General features: G+C 41.1%; 1 protein-coding gene across 3 annotated transcripts in view; it reads left to right on the forward strand.

The window, feature by feature from the left end:
- RORA (RAR related orphan receptor A) overlaps window positions 1–17,636 on the forward strand; it is a 714,631-nt gene that overhangs the window by 636,138 nt on the left and 60,857 nt on the right. The gene's annotated exons all lie outside the window — the stretch shown is intronic.

Below are 17,636 nucleotides of genomic sequence, written 5' to 3' on the forward strand. Positions count from 1 at the left end.
GGAGGTTGCCCAACATTTTCAAGGCACATGGAATCATTAGGAGCAATCAGATGCTCCTGGCATCTTCTTTTCCCCCTTAATCACTTCAGGGGGAAGAAATAAAAAAGCTTTTTGGATGTAGCAAAGGACCCTTCTATGGTATGATTTGGGTTTCTGTGCGGACACTTTGCCTCTTGTGTGCTCTCGAGAGAGATATGAAAGGCATCCGCCACAAGACTCCTTCAATGGATTTTTGCACTTTGCTTGTTATAAATTGATTCAGGGACTTCATTATGATGTCGCTAAGATGAATGGGGCAGTAGTGTTTTGGCTTGCGCTGTCAGGAGGAGGGAAAACAAGTTTCTGTGGTGCCGCAGTTCAATCACGCTGCTTACAGAAGTAGGGCCATGAAAGGATGAAGGAGTGTGTCTTTGATACTAGAAACCCTGTAGCCCTGTTGGTGCTACAAGCAAATGCTTAAATTAAAGGTTGGAGCCAGCTTTCAAGTGTTGACTGTCGAGCAAAAAGCTCAGCCCACACTCGTGCACTTACTCAAGCTTGTTAAAATAAAAATACACTCTCGGCGAGGCTCGTGTCACAGCTAGTGTAATTATTACATTGAAGATTGTTGTTTGAATTTGAGATGCTGGAGCACTCGTTTATTTAAAGACATGCTTGGCAATTTAATACATTAGTCAGGACTTATGCCCACACCACGGAGAAGTAAATATCATTGCCAGCTGCCTCTCGGGTTGTTTCTCCTTCACACGTTCAAGGTAAACACTGGCATTCGGCAGAGTTATCCACAGTGCAGGTGATTTCACTTCCTTTCCATAGTAGCCCAGTTCCTTAACTGACTCAGCTCTCATCTGTCAACAAAGGTAATGATGGCATTTTCCTCAGTGGATAGTTCTGAGGATTAAATAAGATAATACATTTAAGGTGCTTGGCCCATCAGTAAGTGCTTCAGAATGTCACTTTATTATTGGTATTATTATCTTTTTTAATGGCGGGGCAGAGTATGACTTAAATGCCACTCTTCTTGTCTGGCTACCAATGATAAAAGCAGGACAGTGCAACTAACTGTAATAGCTGTGGGCTCATTAGCCCTTTGAGTTATACCCCCTGCATTTCTTGTGGTTGATTTGCCCAGATTATTCAAGTGTTTGAGAAAGTTGTGCAAGACTGTACAAATATGAGGCGTCACGCTCATTCTTTTATTGGTTTCTCATGGGGTTCTAAGTCACTCTCCCCACTTGCTCTGTCTTGGCTGTGTGAATGCAGGACATCTCCAACAAGTGAATCCACTTTATACCCATTTATTGAGTGGCTTTCTATGTTTAAAGCTACTCAACTTTGCTATGTTGTTTTAAGGTCTGAAATTCAAATGGTGGATATTGAAGATGGGGTATACCCAGTGTCTTTTCTGCAGACGGAACATAGAGGTCAGTCCTCCCTCTCCCCATCTCAGAATGCTGGGATTTATGACCTCTGCAGAATGCTTTGGGATGTTTCAGTCAGGACATTGTTTTGTTTATATACATTACTCTTAGACCCTGCACTTTTGCATGAACGATAACTTTTTAATGAGGTGACAAAACAGTGGTGAAGTCGATTTATGTGTCGGCCCAGTGTCATGATGAGTGAATTTTGGTAACTCCCTAGAGGAGAGCAGAATTTTGATGGTGGAAGGTGACGTAGCTATAAAAACATCAGTCCCTTAGCTAGTGGGCATTTTATAGAATATTAGACCTATAAGCAAGTTCAGAGGCCGTCTAGTCCGGTGTGTTTACTTCACAAATTAGGGAGGTGGGGGATCAAATGGCATGCCCCGGGTAAGTTAGTAGTACACTTTAAGGACTAGAATCAGTCTCCCGCTCCCTGCCACAATTGTTTCACTGTTCATGCTTCCTCTGAGTGCCGCAAACAGCTTACATGTGATATTATATCAAAAAGGGCTGTAAGTGATGTGTTAGGTCTGTTTCACTCTTTAGCGACAAGATTGTACATTTTTATCAAAAGGTTTGATTGCATAATTATTTGTGTTTTCATAGGAAAGGGCAAAAAATTAATCCCACCCAAGAGTGACAGCACAGAGGACCATATGCACCAGAGCTTTAATGTCGGCTTTAAAAGCACAGAAAAACACAGGAAACCACTTCAAATATACCATCACAAGGAATTCAAACTGTGTCAGAGAAGCCAGCAGAATGGTGTCCCTTCACGCTGAGCACTGTGAAAATCTATTCTTGTTTGCTATGGTCCCCTGTGAAAGGCACAGCGAAATCCCCCTCCTCTTCCCGCCCACCCCAAGAAAAAAAAAATAGCAGAACAGTAAATAACAACCCTCAGATAATACAGATGGGTAAACATTTCCAGAATTGATTATATAAAGTACTGTTGACAAGCCACTAGCAGGCAAAATGAGGAGTCGGGGGAGGGGGGAGAACTTTTATCTGCCAGTCAACTCCGGGCATACAAGGCAGGATAGACACAGAGCAAAATCCATGATTAACATGGTCATGTTCTTCATTCTAACAGCCTAGTCCAGGCTGTTACTCCAGAGGAAGGGGAAACTCAGAAAGGTTAAGTGGCTGGCCCAGGATCACACACTTGACAGCAAAGCCAGTTTGGGGACCCTGGTCTCTTGACTCCTGGTGTAGTGCTCTCACAACTGTAGCGTGACCCCTGAATCGAGTCTATGACACGACCAGCGTCAGGGGTGCGAGATGAGGTTCACAGAAATTTCTCTAAATGGATAGCTGTTTTTTAAAAATCCTCCTGAAAGCTGTTCGTGATTTTTAGCATCCCCAGAGAGCAGAAACTTAATACCATATCGTGTAAAACCTTCTTATTGCCAAATTCAGAGAGGAAGGAACTTTTCATGTATATTTAGTTATTCAGTAAATATTTGCTAAATGCCTGTGCTTGTATTTGCGTGACCCCTGGTCCATGATCAATTCTCCTCTTGTCTCTGAGACAACGAATAAGGGGGATCATTGGATCTGTCCCCTTCACCCCTCAGTCTAAGGGTGTCATGCGCACATCCTCTTACTTTTCTCTGGTTTTTCCTATCCTTTCCATCTGGTCTTTAAATGTCAGTCTCTGTTCTCGGCTCCTTTTTTAGCCCGTGTGGGTTTCTCCTGTTTGTCTTGCTCTCCTTTCGCTGACGTATTTGCATCTCTGTAGTTGCGCTTAATATCTGCTAAATCAAACCATATTGGCTTGAATAGCTTCCATTGATTTGTGAATAAAAGGATGCTTCAGCTGCCCAGCCCTGCTCTTTGTCCGTTCTTTGTCACCAGTAGGTTTAACTTACTCAAACCCTCCTTGTCCTTGTCCCTCTTTTACCCCGGTATTGTTCCTGCTCCCCCTGCTCTAGCCAGCTCATCCTTTTGAGCTGTCCTTGCTATAAACAGGGTCTGTGTTGGGGGAGGGGGGGGAGGGGGGCGGGTACTGCTGTTTCATTTACTCATTATTCAGTGAATGAGGTGGCCAATTGTCATTTTCTCTTTGCTGTTGTCCTGTTTTCACTTTTCACCACCACCGCTCCCCCAGATTATCATGATGACCAGAATCACTGTTGTCATTAGCTAAACCACATTGAGTATCTACTACATATTGGCTAATATCATTCAGAAGACTTGAATTTTGTAAAAATGGAGTCTGGCTGCTTCTGAGAAGGGATGGAAAACAAGCCTGTTTTGTTGATTATTTTAATTCAACCAATTTTCTATATACAATACTCTCACCACAGAGAAATGATTAGATACTATGTGCCAGAAAAAAGAAGTGTGAAAAGGCACTAACCACAAAAATATGATTTTGTAAGCGTATCATCAGCCTGTCCATTTTACACTTCAGGAAATGCCCTAATCTTCATATTTTTTTTTCTTAGCTCAAAACCAGTCCAACCCGAAATCCGTATGAAAAATATCAAAACTCTCCAGTCACCTCTTACCTACTTCTTGGCTTTGTCATTCAGCAACTGCCCACTCCTCCCCCACAAAAGCTCGCCTTTTCTTCTTTATACTAGGAAAGCATACAGAATCATACTGATGGTTTGCTAATCTAACAATAATGCTTAGATTCAAGATTAATTACAGGAAACATGAAAGGAACTCTCAGATGTGTGAGCTCGGAGGCCCCGTTGCCCGTGGACGGGGAAGCCCAGGAGTGTGGTCTGAGGTGTTCTCGGACCTGGGCCTAGCCTGCTTCTAACCAGCAGGTGTTAGCAGCAACAAGTCCCCCTGTCCCAACCAGACCAGACCGGACCTCACCACTGCCTGGTGTGGGGAGAAATGGCTTCTTCTCTTCTCAGAAGTATTCTCACACCACACTTGGCCAAGGTGTGTGAATGGGGAAGTTTGGGTCTTGAGTTTGGGTCATGTAACTACATCAATAAGAGCATTAGCAAGAGGAGCCTTCACTGCTGTGCCGCCTCATGGGTACGTTTGGAGGTTCTCACAGACAGGAAGGCCTTTGGGGGCTATTTTGCTATCACTCTCTGAGGCCGCCCAGCTGTTCCATCTCCCCTTGGTTGGGAGAACCTTTGTCTCTGGCATAATAGAAGGATGCACAGGGGTGGAAGTAACGGCAGCAGATATGAGGCATCATCCTGTCCGTTTTCCAGCAGAGCACCGCTCTCTTACTCAGAGCTTGTTTTTCTGGAAGCCCTTCTCCCTGTGGAGCAGTGGTTCTCAACTGGAGACAGTTCTGACCCCCAAGGGACATTTGTCAATGTCCAGAGACATTTTTGATCATCACCGCTGCAGAGTGCTACTAGTATTTGGTGGACAGAGGCCGGGGATACTGCTACCCATTCTGTACGATGCCGAGGACAGCCACCCAGAATAAAGAAATCACAGAGCCCCAAATGCCAGTAGTGCTGAGGCTGAGGAATTCTGCCATGGAACATGTTCTTTACCTCATGTTCGTCATGGGCCCCTCACACATAACATCTTCATTTTCAACCCAAAGACCTTATATTTAAAAGCATTTGGTTTCAAAAGATAAAGAATTGAAGTGAAAAAATTAAAGCACTTACTTTCACCTTTAAATAAAGGAATAAGTGGGAGACCTCATTGGCATGAGGGACAAAAAAGGGGGGAAAGTAATGCATTAGCAAAAACAGCCAGAGATAATCCACATAAATTAACTCAGTTAAGTTTATTTATACTTGCCTGCGTTGGTAGAAAGACTGTGTGGTGAAAGACAACATCTCTTTAAAAGAGAAGCCATAAACCTCAGTGCTTAGTGTCTCCAGGCAGGTGATATGAATGTGGCAGATAGAAGAGGCACCTGGACCTCTGGACAGCACATACGCCATCTGGGACGAGCCACCTCCCTTGGCTCTGACCAACTGTCGCCATTTAGAATTACTGGTCCACCATTGCCAGGTCTTTTGATTTTTCAAGAGAATCTAGAAGTCTGAGCTTCGCTGTGAAAGTCCCTGGTTACCAATTGTTAGAAACAAACTTGAAAACTCAAAAGCTTTGTGTGGCTGAATATTGGGCAGCTGAGACAAAATCTCTGGTCTAATACATGGGTCTCACTAGGTTCCCCTGTTCCAAAAACTTTAAGTGACTTGGAAAATAAGTCCAAACTCGTTAGCAGAGTGTTCAAGATCCTTCAAGATTAGGACTCACCAACCTAGCTGCCTACTTTGCACCCACTGGCTCCTGTCCACCCTTCCTTTGAGATGCAGCATGCCTCTCTTTGAACAAACCATGCATGCTCTTACTGGGACCTCTGCCTGGCTTTCTCTCCCTCCCAAACCAATTTCCACTGCCTATTGAAATGTGGTAATCACTCTTCGTGACCCAGATCAAATTACACATGATCTTCCTGAATTCCTTCAAAAAGCTGGGTTTGCTGATCTTTACAACTTAGCATACATTCCTATATTCATCTCCCCACCTCAAGTAATGTAAAAGAGTTGGAGGATAGGAACCCAGCTGTATTTATTGTTTTCTCCTCCACCTAAACCTAGCCTTTAGTAAACTTAAATCACCTTCTCCTTAATCATCCACCATCATGCATGGTCATTAACATGGCAGTTTCTGTAGGAAATACCAAATTTTCTCCCTTCCCTTTGTATGACCAAATTTGCCCCCCGCCAAATTAAAATAACACTAAAATAACGTTATTAATGGCAGTAATGGAATTATGTAGGTTTTTTTTGTATTATCTCAGACCCTTTATTAAGAGGGAAAAAGTAAAACTTGAGAGGTAATACTTAAAAAACATTTGGAATAGCAATTATATAAGTATTTTTAAATGGTTAAATATTTGCGTCTATACTTAGATGTATAAATCGGTATTCTTTGAACTTGAAGTGGATTTTGAACTGTGCTCTCCATAATTATAATAATCATACATTTTATTTATATACAGTTGGACTATATAGACATTAACCAATTAATTCTTGATGGCATTGCCTAATAAGAAGACTTTCCTTGGTACCCTATTTTTAGAGTGCACATATGAGTGTATATTAATTATAGACCTCTGTTATTAACTTTGCATCCTATTACCCAAATGCTTACTTAACAATTTACCAACAACATCAAGGGATAGGTGGGCAAGAAATTCGTATCAGAATTAACTTCAGTCTTGAAGCCAGGAAGCGAGTGACATTTATTAATCCATCAAATACCTGGCCTGAGTTCAAGGACAATTCATTTTCCTTAAGTGTGTGAGTGGTTGTTCAAAGGGATATGTTGACTTTCTCAATTCAGGTCACATTATAATTAGCTAATTAAAAAGAAAACGGATAAAAAAATATATGTAATATATATATATGTGTGTGTGTGTGATATATATATATATATATATATATATATATATATACCACACACATATATATATACACATTTGAGCCAAATTGAATTTTATTATAATCCTGGTTTTGTGTAGGTGATATAGCTAATAATTAAGTTATCCCCATTAGGTTATGCTTTCAGAAGTTGCTATGGCCTGCTGCCTATCCCATTAAAATACTACCTTTATCACTAATTTTAACATGAAACAGATCCATTTAGAGAAAATCCATTATGAGTGAGATAGAGTAAATTGTTGAATAGCATAGGTTTAGGCTCAAGGCCTAATATAAATGTGATATAAATGGAAATATATTGGACAAATGCAATTTATCTCATTATTCAGGAGTGAGATATTCCAAACGGTTTTGCTAATGAATACATAAAAATAGATTACATGTAACATGCATCCTGTAAGTTGCACTTACAGAAGTATTTTTGCCACCTCTACTATGCCTGGAATTAATCCTGTTTGAACAGCAACAGTACTTGAGTCTCTGGTTACAGGAAGCAGCTCCTTTAAAATTTAAACTAAAAAATAAAAAAATAACACACCGACTTTTCTTCCTTTTTATTTTTAGCTGTGGAAGTTACCTTTATGGAAGAATTCTGAGGAATACACCAATTTTATCTAAATCTGCTTGTGTTGTCTTCTGTTAATCCTCTATTGTCCCTTGAAATCAGCCCACATGAAAAGAAGGCAGTGTTCTTCAAAGCTCTGACAGGGAAGGCAAAGACTGAGGTTTCAGGAACACTGTCTTTTTGCTGAGATACTGGTAGAACACAATAGATAATATTCACCGAGCTCACAGGGAGGTCACTGCTTGCCCATAGGAGTTTGTAAGCCGTTGGTTGTGGCATTGAATTTAAAAGCCCTAAAGAGTAGGAAGAAAAACAAAGTATAATGATGCTATTATTGCACTGGTTACAGGGTTTTAACTCTGGTATTATTAGGGTATCAAGTTATTTAAATATTAATGCTTCTCAGGGGGTACCTGGCTGGCTCAGTGGGTTGAGCATCCGACTTCTGCACAGGTCATGATCTCTCACGGTCCATGAGTTTGAGCCCCACGTTGGGCTCTGTGCTGACTGCTCAGAATCTGGGGCTTGTTTCAGATTCTGTGTCTCCCTCTCTCTCTGACCCTTCCTCGTTTGCGCTCTGTCTCTCTCTCAAAAATAACTAAAAACATTAAAAACAATGAAAAAATAAATATCAATGTTTTTTGCTCTCCTGTGATTTTTCTTAGAATAATGATTAGTTTATATTGAGAAAATAGTTTAAACTAGAACCCTCACTGGTTCCCCATCCCCCGATATATTTGAGCGATAAACTTGTTAAAAGTTCAACAAGTCGAAGAGGATTTGCTTTCGCAGGCCCTATCATTCTTGGTTAGAGGATTGTCACAGATACTAAAAGATCAGAGTTATTATGGCACAGGAGGCTTCAAACACAGGAAAGCGTATTCCGCAGCCCTTGTTGGTACCCCAAACCCTAGCCAGCTCTCATAAGTGAAGGTAAAAGTAACAGGGTGAAAGGGTATGGATGATTTTTACCAAATTATCACTACAAGTTAAACAAACAAACAAACGAACAAACAAAAACAGCTCCAAAAGATTTTAGTTGGTGAGCAGATGTGAAGAGCACCAGATTAGGATAAAGTCAGCAATAGTAACAACGCAAACTGACGTTTATTGAACCTTTTCTATATGCCAGGCACTGAGCTAAGCAGTCAACGTGCATGATCACCCTTAACTTTCATCAGCTCTCCAAGTAGGAACAGTTGCTGTCCCCCTTTTCTGGCTGAGGGAACCAGGGATCAGAGAGGTTAAAGTGACTTGTACGAGATCACACAGCGTTCTTGGAGGAACACTGGGAACTGAGATTTGAATTGAGGTGTCAGACCCCAGAGCCCTTCAACCCTGTCTCCACCGCCACAGCCATGCTCTAAGCATGCCCGTGTGAGCATGCGTATCTCCGACGGTAGATTCATTGCCTCGACATGTCATTCACAGGCTAAACGAAAGAAGTGTGTGGTGACAAGCATGCTCCAGTTAGGAGGTATGTGGAAGGCTGCATGTGAGAGCACAGAGTGAACTCTGGACCCAGGCCTGTGGAATACCAGGAGTGTTCTACCCAATCCCGAGTGTCATGTTTGCTGGTTAATAGATACAGAGGCCATCGTTACCTGTGCATGTACTTACCATAGTGGAGTAATTTCCCAGTGGCTGCTAACGATGAACCACCGTGAACTAGAACCCATGTCCCCTGTGGTGTGACCACACAGGGCAATTCATGATTTGGACCTGTGGGGAGCCCGTTGCCTAATAGACTCTTTGGCATATACAGTAAGAGCTACCGTGAGAAGCTCCCATCACCCAAGCGCTGTACTATCTCATTTTCTTTTTAGAACACTGTGAGGTGAAGTGAGGTGAGTGGTAATATCCTCCTGCTACAAATGAAGAACTGAGGCTCAAGGAAATTTCCCTGAGATCTATATAAGTGCCAGCACTGGAATCCTGAGTGTTCTTGACCACTACAACGATTGGAAATACACATAAGGACCAAAATCTCATGACACTTCCCTAATCAAACTTACAAGGTAGACTTCATTTTGAAGTGAAGCGAGACACCTGCTAACTCAGAAGCCTGTTTAATATCTTCTATCCATTAGAATAAATGTCTCTTGAGCCACTATACAATAAGTGGAATCCCATGTGGAATGCTACAGATGTATCTGATTAGGGAAAGAGAAGCAGAAAAGGCGGGCAGTTGTTTGGCATACCTGATATTTGCATAGTCCGAATCCTGCACATGGTAGGTGCTAATAAGGAAATATTTGTGGTTTATTTCAGTAACAGGGATTTTTGTCTGCGTATTTGAATATTCACCTCATTTTGGCTTTGCTTTGATAGGCTAACTCTTCATTTGGGGAGAATTTCAACTTACATGGATAGAGTTATGGATTGACATTTACTTTTCTTCTCTTTTCCTTGACCCTCTTTAAAATACGCTGGTAGGGGCGCCTGGGTGGCTCAGTCGGTTAAGCGTCTGACTTCGGCGCAGGTCATGATCTCACGGTCCGTGAGTTTGAGCCATTCTGTGTCTCCCTCTCTCTCTGCCCCTCCCCCATTCACATTCCATCTCCCTCTCTCTCTCCCTCAAAAAAACATTAAAAACAATTTCTTTTTAAATGGGTTGGTATTTTGCAATTGAGATCAGTTATGTCACGGAACAGGGTCCAAAACCTTGGGAGCTATCTTGTGGTTAAGGCTTCTTCCTTAAGTTTTCCTGAGTCTATGGCACTGGGTGAAATTCTTGTATTCGTTTCAAAGTCAGAGTTTTAAATTTTCTTCATTACTTTCTTATCATCACAATTATAATTATGTTTCAGTTATTTACAATTAATGTGCATTTTCCATATTTAAAAAATACAAATTAAAACCTTCTCAGGTATGGAAACTTATATTTTAAAACATCACCACCAGTGTGTATGTGTGTGTGTGTGTGTGTGAAGATGCATATATACAAATGTGTGTACATTTTATAAACCTTGATTATCTCGAGGAATGAAGATTGTGAATATGTTTTTTCTTTATATGTTTCTGGATTTTCTAAATTTTGTTCAATAAGCCTGTGTCAGTTTTAAATAGGAAAAAATGTAGCCTAAAATTACAGTTAAACATTAGCAGCTGCTAAGGGCAGATGGACAGATTGCCCAAGCATCCACATTAGAGGGAGGATATGCACTTGAATACACATATTAAGCGTAAACATAACAAAAATGGACTGGCAGTTCAGTTCCTGTGTTAATGAAATATTAAGGGTGTGACTAGGGCAAGCTGACCCTGATTATGTCACATGAATTTGACTGTTTCAGAAGACACTCTTGAAAACAAAAATAAACAAAAAGAAAAGAATTTTACAAAAGCAGTTTTGTCACACAGTGTTTTTTAAAGTGACATACATTTTAAGATCTAGCCAGACTGCATTTTATAGCTGTAGGATCCTTTTCAACCTGAATCTCCTTAAGAAGTGAGTCACAATCTCTAGAGAGATCTAAATTTAATACAGTCTCATAGGGAACGCAAGTAAGAGTCGCTCTGATAAACTTTTTGCTTTGCCAGATATGGATTACACATGATTGGCTGACGTGGGCCAAAAATGAACCAAAACCGCAAATTCAAATCATTCACAGACTTCTTGTTGTAACTTAAATTGCTTCCTTAAGAAAAAACAACCAGTGTAACTTTTGACTGTCTGTAATAAGAGGGGGGAAATGGCCAAAATTTATAAACTATGGATATTTGGCTTAGAATATTTTTTAGAGCATCAAATTTGTTTTGATTAGTATTAAGTCATTTTTCCATTTCTTAAAACATATCTACTTGAAGCCATTGAGAAGAGATCAAGAAACTTTCTCAAACTGAATGTGCTTTCTGTAAAATTATCCAACCATAATGGAAATAACAGAAAGGTGATGGCCATACCTTGTGCACCACACTTGATCTGGGAAGGTTAACGAATGTGCTCTTTGGATTACCTTTTTTGCCTTCCTGCCACAGCAGTATTTCACTTAGGATGGATCTGCCCTCTTGCAGCCTCTTCTAGCAGCAACCATCTGAGAATTTAGGAAGTAAGGAAATAGGCCCGTGGGCTGCCAAAACAGAGTCCCAAAGTTCAAGCACTGCAGCTCATGCACTTGACTCAGAGGAAATCCCTTTGGACCCAATACATCCTACTTATAATTCAGGTCATCTGACAAGTTTGGCTATCTGGTTACGTTCCAAGCACATAAGTAATTCCAAGATGAAATATTAATTACAAGTAGAAGGAGGGCCGCATAAGAGCTAGCATATGACTATGTATGGGAAGAAAACAACTGATAAAGAGGAAAATAACTATAAGAAGGACAACAGAATGGGGCATTTAGCTTTGGGACAAAATGTCATATAAATCTTAGAAGTCCTTAAAGTCATTACAGCACATATAGAATAATTTTGCTTTTCTGGTAAGTTACTAATACTAATAAACCAAGTTTTATTTTGAGAGAGAGCACATGCGCATGAGCTCGGGAGAGGCAGAAGGAGGGGGGGGGGGTTGCGGGGGAGGATCCCAGGCAGTCTCAGAGCTGTCAGCGCAAAGCCCTGTGTGGGGCTCAAACCCACGAACTGTGAGATCATGACCTGAGCTGAATTCGGATACTCAAATCAGCTGAGCCACCTAGGCACCCCTTAAAACAAGTTTTGTAATGTCACTTCATCAAGAAAGAGCAAGTATGTTCAAAATACTTTAAAAAGAAGAGAAATATGTCACACTTTTAAAATACTCCATAAAACATGTTTAGGGTAACTATCCTCTTTGTTTTGATGTGCTTTCTTGGATAAAACTTCAGCTCTTTGGAAATTCAGCAATGCCAGATTACTTATTAGGGCTCTAATCAGCTGAAATTCACTGCTGTTTGCTGTGGTGATACTCTAAAATACATAATGTTCGCAAAGTTTTTGGAGTTAGGAAAATTTACTTCATCGAATTCTTTGAGAGAACCATCTAGAAAATGACTTCTGTTTGTTTCCAGTTTGCAAGATGTTTCTCTTGTAGCCCAAGGGAATGTTCTCCTGATGGATGGTGGGCTTGACTAACTGGAGGACCAAGGACAGAATTTCCTGTGTTTATTCTCCCATCCCAGAGTTTGTAACAGTTGACTCTGGTTATTTGAACTCCAAGGCTGAGCTTGTATCTCATTACATAACAGTGCAAAGTAACTTCACCAAAACATGCTGTTCACTACACTGGCCCTTCCTGTCATGTAACCGTGACCTCTGCGATTTTTGCTCCTCCCAAATGAAGGCCAAACCATACATGTCCTCTTGTACATCTTCTTCTAGGACCAGAAAGCCCTACTTTCTAGTTCCTGGGTAATTGTAACAGCTATGTGCATCTTAGATCTTACTTAAGAAAGTGGGCTAATTTTAGGTATGACTATAGAGGGATAATGGAGAATCTTCCATGGCAACTTGAAGCTCAACCTTCACAGGATCAGAGCACTAGGCAGAAAGAATACAGGTAGCAGAAAATTCTTCCTGCCAGCAAGTAGGAGGAGGAGAAACTTGTTTAGAACGTAAGGAGAAAAAGACATGTTCAGTGACAGTGGGATTAAACCAGTCAGGATTGGCTATTTAAAGAGCATTTATTGGGTACTTATTGCCGTTCAAGCATTTGGGGATGATGAGCAATATATGCTCCGATAAATCTGTTCCATTGTCGTTTATCTTTGAATTGGGGTGGACAAACTAGTGTTCCTAGAGGATGATGGCAAGGCAGCATACTCACAGAAAGGAAGATAAGGAAGTTCAAATTGGACACGTGAGTGGTAAAAAGAAGCGTTTATTATAATTTGTAAGGTTTCTTCATTTTAGAAGGCTTTGAAAGGAGGAAGTGAGGTTTGAACCAAAGATGGGGTCTGCAAGAGAGCCTGAAATGGTGAAGAGAGAGGGGAAGCTATGACCTTCTAGGCACAGAGGACTTCATTCGTGGCCAGTGGACTCGGATGCTGACTTTGGCTTACGCCCATAGGCACATTCACCCAGTGCACCTTCTCAGAAGTGTGGGGAGCAGTGGTAACAACCTCACCTGCCAGAGTAAACAGAACTAAGAAAATAGCCTAGACCCCAGAGCAGGAAACATATTTCCCTAAAATTTTAGATAGATAATACAAAAACTCTTTTTTTCAGATTGGTAACTGCTTTAGTTCTCTACTTTTCCATGATAGATTCATAAAAGAGAAAGGGCATGGGAGGAGGTGAGAATAAATGGTTTAAAGTCAGAATTTTTTGCTGAGGCTAGATTTTCTTCCTCCCACTTCCTATTTATGCAGCTATCCACAACACCTTCGGTTTTGAGGGTAGATTTCATCTGGGGACAGATGGGGAACACAGAGCCCCTGGTCTCCAATTGAGTGAGTCTAGAAGGAGGGAGAGCATGAAGTAGAAACAAAAGGAGCATCCAGGATGCATCCCTTTTTGGGTTTTTTGTTTTTGTTTTTTCATAGAACTCATCTGAAATGCCAGTTACTCCAAAAGCTTTCAATTTCAGGTAACTTAAAATCCCTCTGCCTTCTTTGCCTCATTGGCAAGTAGAGAGGGACCACTCTTTCAAGTGGGGGAAATGTATGTAACAGAAAGAAAAGGCAGAAAATAGGTCAACAAAGTCGAGTGACCTACACAGATGGGTGTTTCGAGATGTGTCAGCTCTGGTTCCACAGTCACTACCCGGGTTCACTTATGAATATTGGGAGTAAAGGCCGGAAGTGGAAAAATATTTTCTGGGCGGGTGGGAGTAAAGAAGAAGGAGAAGTGGGTTATCTTTCTTCTTTCAAAGAACTACCACTTGAGACATTTTTTTAAAGTTTCCTTAAAAGTCATTTTGCTCAGCAGAGGACAGTATTTCTAAGAAGAGAAGTCAAAAACAAAACAAAAAACAAAAAAAACAAAAAACAAAAAACTTTCAAACAATTGGAGTGTCCTCCGAACCCCCACCTTCTTCCTCTTCCCACCTGTGAATACAAGACCATTTCTTTTTCCTTTATTGGCCCCATTCTGCTTAAATATCACAAGATCGCACGATCACTTCTTTCAAACAGTAACCTAATACCAAACAGAATTTTAACATAGCCACTAATTCTTTTGAACAAGGCTGTGTTGGCAATTATGAAACAGGGTAGACGTTGGCAAGCGCTTTCAGAATAATTATAGGGTTCCTCGAGTAGTACAGTATAAATAATTGCTGGTTTAAAAGCGTTATTGTGAGCAGCAATTTATACTAAAATTTATATTTGCTCCTTGAAACCAATATACGTCAAGAGTGCCTCGCTTCCACCCCCAACGTCCCCACGCTGAGATCTCAAGGGCTTTGGAACCTTTTGATTCCATTTCACGTTTAACTTAGCAAGGCAACTACAAGGCACGTCTGAGCTGTAGTAAATAAGGGTAAGAGTAATGCATTTAATAAATGGGCATGAATGAAGTAATGAAACCATTCCAGCCCTGGCCACCCGGTGTGCTCCCAGGATACTGACATGCAGAAAGGCCATTTTGGTACAGAGAGAAGCTAAGAACTGCAGCGGTATCACTTTTGCCTGGCAAGTAGGGCACGCCGAAGAACATTATCACCTCCTCTTTGGCTTATGATGGTGTGGATGGGAGGCACAGAGGACTAAGACACAGGAAACTCGTGGAGATAATGCCGCTCTAAAATAGCCAAGGAGACTTATTAAAATATATATTTGCCTCTCTGCGGAAATTTTCATTTTATCCTATCGCACATTAAAAATGGGTAGGTACCTCAGAAAAGCAGATTGGAAGGGTGGAAGGAAGCCCGGGGGCTAGGGGGCTGTTTGTGAAGGACTCTCCTCGAGGGGTGAATGCTGAATAGAAGCACTTCTTTTCCAAGCAGGTGACTGAATGTGTCATCTGCTTGTCTTTCTGTGGATCCTAGTGGCTTCTCTTACCCAGTGTGAGAACTCCCCTGAGATTTTCACATCCTGAATGTTTCTCACCAAAGTAGCTAGTGTTCTAGGATAATGTGTTTTTTGTTTCAACTGCTGTTCCTGGTTTCTGTTCTCTAAAACCCTTTTAAGCCATATTTTCCATGATTGTTCAGTGCTGGCTTTGGTATTTAAATAAGCCTTTCAATGGGTCATTAGCTCTGTAATTAATTCCAGCTATTTTTAAATGGTGCCTTGGTTATTAAAGAGCTGCCATATTCTCAACAGCCTTGTCTTTCTTGGAGCATCCCTAAGCATTAGCTGATTTTTTTTTTTTAGTGCCAAAAATATTGTAATTTTTTTTCCCTCCTTTCCAACATATTCTTCACTGGTAGGAAGAGTCAAATTTTTTGAATGAGGACAGAAAATATTTAACTGTTACACTTCTGTATGGTATCCCTGGCCTTTTATTTTTCTTTCAAATGATCTCAACAAATAACCATCCAAGGACTTCCTGTAGGACAAACCCTGCCCACTATTTAACTTACATTTTAAACATCCATTTTGGCAAATCACAGGATTTGAATAAGAAGTGACTTTATGCAGAAACGACTGTAACAAAATCACCGGCCAGTTAGTTGCAAAGCTTAGAATTAGAACCCAGACCACCTGACTCTTAGTCCGTTCTTTCCATTTCTTTGTGCTTTGTTATGTAATATCAACATAGCTGTTAGTCTCTGTCACACTGGAAGAGGCTTACCAATTCTAATATTAGAACCAGCGAGTCCGGCCCCACACCCTTGGCAGACGTCACAATCAATCACAGCACAGTGCACCTCGACCAGCATCCTAAGCATTCATGAGAACTCCATCTGACTTAGGAAATGAGCTGAAACCCACTTGCCACCTTGACCTTATCGTAATCCCAGGATAAAGCAGTAATTCTTGGTTCAGAAAAGCAGATGGAGATTAACTTTGATTATTGAGTATTATCTGAGATTAGATAAAAATACCAATAGCTCACATAATAATAGTAATAGTGTCTACCATTGTGTGCCAGGCACTGAGCTAATTGCTTAGATGTATTCTTGCATTTGAACCTCCTAACAACCCTGTGAAATAGTTACTGCTGTCTCTTGTACAGACGAGGAAATTGAGCACCGGAAAGGTTAAGTAACTTGCCCATGATCACTGAGCTGGTAAGTGGCTGACTTAGCATTTGGGCTCAGATTTATCTCTAAAGCTATTCCTTGGCACCTAACAGTACACGTGGGATGCCTCTGTGCTGTCCATTGTGGACCAGCCTCTGATGTCAGAAGAATAGTTACTACCTTTCTCTCCGTGACAGTTCACCTTCTCCTTCACCTCCAGCCCCTGGCTTCTTTTCTTTTTTTTTTTTTTTAATTTTTTTTTAACGTTTATTGATTTTTGAGACAGAGAGAGACAGAGCATGAACGGGGGAGGGTCCGAGAGAGGGAGACACAGAATCCGAAACAGGCTCCAGGCTCTGAGCTGTCAGCACAGGGCCCGACGTGGGGCTCGAACTCACGGACCGCAAGATCATGACCTGAGCCGAAGTCGGCCGCTAAACCGACTGAGCCACCCAGGAGCCCCTGGCTTCTTTTTTTAATCCTGTGAACTCCTTTGGCATCTTTGAGTTACAGGTTCTAGTAAATGTAGTTCAGAAAAGGATGCTTGCCCAGATGATTTTTTCATTTTTTTAATAAATTAGGTATCCTTTAACTTATTTTGGTCCTTGCCATACAGTTTCCATGCTAGAAGGAAAAGCCTAGGTCTGTCTAGGATATCTCTAGCAGCCTTCTTGTTCCTCTCTACAGTAATAGATTACATGCTAAAAGGGGGCAATAGGGTTCCCTAATTTAATCATTCCTTTGGAGCACCTGCCATATGTCAGGCACTGAGCTTGACCCGGGTAATATAGGATGAGGAAGAAAGAGGGTCCTGCTCTATATACCTTCCATTCTAAATGTGTAAAGACAGCTAATAAACACAAAACATTCCAGGGAGTGATAGATGTTATGAAGAATGAATCCAGATATTACAATAACAGATGACTTGTGGGGATAGGGTAGGAATGCCTCTGGTTTTTTGGTTTTGTTTGTTTTTGTTTTTTCCTATGGTCCCTAGGGCAAATATTAAGGGGGACTATAAAAGGTAAGTTTAGGTTCTGTATTTCTAGATACGTCTATAGCTCACTTAGGGCTAGGACTGCGGTTGGGGAGAATGTCAAGTGGACACGACTGTATTTCAGTGTAATCTTCCTCTTTGGCACCCGCGTCATTTCCCCACTCTGTTGGGATCTTCTCTCCTTCCTGATCACTATCTCCACTTC

Source organism: Prionailurus viverrinus, chromosome B3, assembly GCF_022837055.1.
Source record: "Prionailurus viverrinus isolate Anna chromosome B3, UM_Priviv_1.0, whole genome shotgun sequence".
Classification (NCBI taxonomy): Eukaryota; Metazoa; Chordata; class Mammalia; order Carnivora; family Felidae; genus Prionailurus; species Prionailurus viverrinus.